Here is a 5,000-nt window from a genome sequence, read left to right on the forward strand (position 1 = left end):
CTGATGGTGTTATAGCATAAGAGAGAGGGGAAGGGGAATGTGTGTGTATGTGTACGTGAGAGAGAGAGAGAGAGAGAGTGAGAGAGAGAGAGATTCAAGGCCAGCACCACTCAGATTCCAATGTTTGTGACGTCACAGAAACTGATAAACATTTACAATCATTACTTGAATATTGCACTACATATAAATGGGCTTATTTCAGATTGGAGAAGCATATAACACAACCAACTGGTGTCAATATGAGAAATAAAGAGACTAAGAGGGCCAGTTATAAATCGACATCTATCTATCTACCTTTCTACATTCGTGTTTGTTTCCTGTGTGTGTGTGTTTTAGTAGTGAAATTAAAGATAACGCTTCGGTTTTATCAAATCCCATGTGGTCTAGTGGCTAGGATACCTGGCTTTCACCCAGGAGGCCCGGGTTCGATTCCCGGCATGGGAATGCTTTTCACTCTATGGAATTCTTACTGATCACATACCCACGTTCTCCTTAAGCTGTCTAATGAGGGTCGTACGTACATTTCAGAAGATTGGGATTACAGCTGAAGAAGCCCGCCATGAATAATGAAACTGATACATCGTGAAAGAAATATAACAGCGTATGATTCTGTTTTTTGTATCTTTATTTGTCTATTAAAACCTATTGCTTTTCCTCTATCCGACCCTAATCCCTGTTCCCCCGCCTCCCATCCCCACTTTGCAACTCGCGTGCCAGATGGAGCTTGCAAATGACGGTAGCTCTTAAAACCTTTGGCAAAAAGTCCCCAGTTTCTCTAAGAACTGTTTCACATCTCATTCGCGTTACTTGGCTCAGTCTTCTTTCTCTGTTTCTTCTCATTTCCTATTTTTATATTGGTCTCACTAACTTCTACTTCCTATTCTATTTTCTATTTCATTATGTATTCTCTCTATTTTTCAACCGTTTATTTCCTCTTCTCTGTTTAAGTTTCCACCGCCCACATCCCTTCGTCTCACTTTTGTTTTTGTTTTTCTCTTCTTTTTCGCTTTCTGACCCCCCCATACCCCAGTCCCCGCCCCTCTTCCTCACATTCCACTACGAATGCCTCTTCGATGTCTCTCTACAAACTTATATAATTTGTGAGCCCTTGTCTCTAAGTGTTTATTCATCAATCCCTCTTTCTTTCTCTTGCCATACACACACAGACAAACACATTTAATCATACATAATTCTATGGCTAAATTTATATCTGTCTCTATATGTCTATGTATCAACACACACAAACACATACACACACATACCCACAGATATATATATATATATATATATATATATATATATATATATATATATATACATATATATTTCGGCATATATGTGTGTGTGCGTGTGTATAGCTATTTATATCTATATCTATATCTCTATATATATGTATATCTATATACACAATGAGAAGGATGCTGACCAGTGCAATTTGGCCTTGCAAATCAAACGGTCAGGATCTCCATCACATTCACGTCCAAGAATACGTATACGACGTGTGTTTGTATGTAAGTGTGCACAATTAAGACGTCGGGGTTAGTTGCCAGTTGCCACACGCAATAACACACGACCAGAGGACGCTTCTGTGACGTCATGAAAAGTTGACCATTTTTTACACCGTTTTCCCGCTGATCAATTTGTGCAATAGACGCCGGGGCCGCGTGTTGCACAGAGGTCTGACCAATCGCAGACCTTCAGTATGGAAGGGGCGGAGCGTCACTGGGTATCAGCTGATGGTGTTATAGCATAAGAGAGAGGGGAAGGGGAATATGTGCGTATGTGTACGTGTGTGTGTGTGTGTGTGTGCGTGTATGTATAAGAGAGAGAGAGAGAGTGAGTGAGAGAGAGAGAGAGAGATTCAAGGCCAGCATCACTCAGATTCCAATGTTTCTGACGTCACAGAAACTGATAAACATTTACGATCATTGCTTGGTTATTGCACTACATATAAATGGCCTTATTTCAGATTGGAGAAGCATATAACACAACCAACTTGTGTCAATATGAGAAATAAAGAGACCAGGAGGGCTAATTATTAATCCATATCTATCTATCTACCTTTCTATATTCGTGTTTGTTTCCTGAGTGTGTGTGTGTGTGTGTTCGTGAAGATATAACTTGGTATTTACTGTGGTGAATTTAGAGATAATGCTACAAGTATAGCAAATCCCATGTGGTCTAGTGGCTAGGATACCTGGCTTTCACCCAGGAGGCCCGGGTTCGATTCCCGGCATGGGAATGCTTTTCACTCTATGGAATTCTCACTGATCTCATATCCACGTTGTCCTGAAGCTGTCTAATGAGGGTCGTACGTACATTTCTGAAGAATGGGACCACAGCTGAAGAAGCCCGCCATGAATAATGAAACTGATACATCGTGAAAGAAATATAACAGCGTATGATTCTGTTTTTTATATCTTTATTTATCTATTAAAGCCTATTGCTTTTCTTCTATCCGATCCCAATCCCTGTTCCCCTGCCTCCCATCCCCACTTTACAACTATTTCATTCTGTATTCTCTCTATTCATCAACTGTTTATTTCTTCTTCTCTGTCCAAGTTTCCACTATCCACATCCCTCCGTCTATCTTTTGTTTTCTTTTCTCTTCTCTCTCGCTTTCTATGTGTGTGCATGTACATATATGTCTATATAAATACACATATCTATATCTATCTATCTATCTGTCTGTCTATATATATATACACACACACATGTATATATCTATATCTATCTATCTATCTATCTATCTATATATATATATATATAGAGAGAGAGAGAGAGAGGGAGAGAGAGAGAATGATAGAGAGAGAGAGAGAGAGAGAGAGAAAGAGCGAGCATCTGAGAATATGAATGCGAGAGAGAGAGAAAGAAAAGGAGGTTGCCAAGTGAGTAATCCTTTTCGGGTGACGCCGGGGTGAGTTGCCAGTTGCCACACACGAAGACACACGACCAGAAGAAGCTTCTGTGACGTCATGAAAAGTTGACCATTTTTTACAGCATCTTCCCTCTGATCAATTTGTGCAAGAGACGCCGGGGCCGCTTGTTGCACAGATAACTGACCAATCGCAGACCTTCAGTAAGGAGAGGGCGGAGCGTCACTGGGCATCGGTTAAACCAGAAAAGAGCAGGGAGAGAGAATGTGTGTATGTGTGTGTGTGTGTGTGTGTGTGTGTGTGAGTGTGTGTGTGAAAGATATATATGTATACATAGATAGATAGATAGATAGATGAATAAATATATGTATATATATGTATATATATGTATGTATATATATATATATATATATATATATATATATAGAGAGAGAGAGAGAGAGAGAGAGAGAGAGAGAGAAAGAAAGAATGTGTATAGAATGGTTAAAGTGATAATGGATGTGTGAAAGGTGAAACAGAAAAATAAAGTTCAAGGCCAGCCACGCTAAGAATCCAATGTTTATGACGTCACAGATGCATTTGCGATCTTCAATTGATTATTGCGCTACATATAAATGAGCTCATTTCAGTTTGTAGAGGTGCTAAATAATATAGCCACTTCAAAAACCGTGGTGTGGTGTGTGGTTAACTCCGCTGAGGAATATTTGATGAATGTTGCCAGTGCTGTTGTTGTGAGATACTTGAAATGAACTTTAGATGATTACATACCAACCAGGTAGAAAAAGATAAAAACATAAACTGTCGCGAAGAGTCTTACAAAGCCATACGAAACGCAAGATATTGCATAGCATTGGATGTCCAGTTGCTTAGGTGCAAACAGTAAGGCACAAATTATCGGAAATAGAATCTGCTTGAGAGTCTGATTTGGCTGAGAGGGAACCCATGACAAGGAATATGTGTTCCTGAATTCTTATATGAAATCAATTGTTCTTTTAGGAATATACAATAAACTCATAGTGTCAATTTGTAAACCAAAATAATCGATTGAGCAGTATGATCAGTTCTATGTTTATGCTTGTTTTGTGTTTGTATGGGCGTGTGTATGTGTGCGTATGTGTGTGTGTGTGTGTGTATGGGAGTTTGTAAAGAAATAACTTGATACGTACCACATTGAGACAGTACAATCTCTCATGAAATCCCATGTGGTCTAGTGGCTAGGATACCTGGCTTTCACCCAGGAGGCCCGGGTTCGATTCCCGGCATGGGAATGCTTTTCACTCAATCAAATTCGCGGTGACCCAGTACATGCGTCGTCCTGAGCCTGTCAATTGAGGATTGCACGTATAACCCTGAAGAATGGGATCACAGCTGGAGTAGGCCGCTATGATTGATAGTGAATCAGAAACATCGTATCAAAGAAATAGAATCTAGTGTCAGTTTTCTTCTTCTTCAGGACTTAACCCCCCTCCCCCCCACCTCCCATCACCATTTTGCAACGCACAGCTTAAAAGAGGCTTGCAAATGGCAATAACTCTAGAAAAGGAAACTACGAAAAAATACATGCTCAGTTTCTCTAGCAACTATCTTACGTCCCCTAGGTCTCTTTTCTTTTCTTCTCTATTCTCAATTTTTCTGTTATTCTCTCCTTTTTTTAAATATCTCTCGCACTTACCTCTCCTTCCTCCTCCTGTCTGCTGTCTTTTCGCTCATCATTCGTCTCTCTCTGTCTACCCCTTTCCTCCTCATTTCACCGCTAATGTCTATGTACCGGCGGTACGTGACCTAATGACCGACACTTGAGCAAACAGATTGCTGCAAATGAGTTTTTTTTATGGTATTTCTTTATCTATTTATTTATCAACCTTCCTCCCCTTTTCCGACTATATATATATATATATATATATATATATATATATATATTTATATGTATATATAGGTATATATATTTATATATATGTATACATATATATATATATATATACATACATACATATATATATATATATATATATATATATATATATATACATATACATATACAAGCATCTATTTACACATACACCCATACGTGTTTGTGTGTGTAAAGACAGATAAATTACTATTTACAGTTCTAAGAGAGAGAGA

The 5,000-nt window shown here is 38.8% G+C and overlaps 3 non-coding genes across 3 annotated transcripts; all 3 read left to right on the forward strand.

Moving 5' to 3' along the window:
* The first annotated feature begins 372 nt into the window (after positions 1-372).
* On the forward strand, positions 373-444 carry TRNAE-UUC (transfer RNA glutamic acid (anticodon UUC)). The gene has a single exon. It is a non-coding gene; the product is annotated as a tRNA-Glu (tRNA).
* A 1,726-nt stretch (positions 445-2,170) lies between these two features.
* TRNAE-UUC (transfer RNA glutamic acid (anticodon UUC)) lies at positions 2,171-2,242 on the forward strand. Its single transcript has one exon. It is a non-coding gene; the product is annotated as a tRNA-Glu (tRNA).
* A 1,830-nt stretch (positions 2,243-4,072) lies between these two features.
* On the forward strand, positions 4,073-4,144 carry TRNAE-UUC (transfer RNA glutamic acid (anticodon UUC)). Its single transcript has one exon. It is a non-coding gene; the product is annotated as a tRNA-Glu (tRNA).
* Positions 4,145-5,000: the final 856 nt, after the last annotated feature.

Source organism: Penaeus japonicus, unplaced genomic scaffold (genome assembly GCF_977035675.1).
Source record: "Penaeus japonicus unplaced genomic scaffold, GWHDUDI00000001_assembly GWHDUDI00000009, whole genome shotgun sequence".
NCBI classification, from domain to species: domain Eukaryota; kingdom Metazoa; phylum Arthropoda; class Malacostraca; order Decapoda; family Penaeidae; genus Penaeus; species Penaeus japonicus.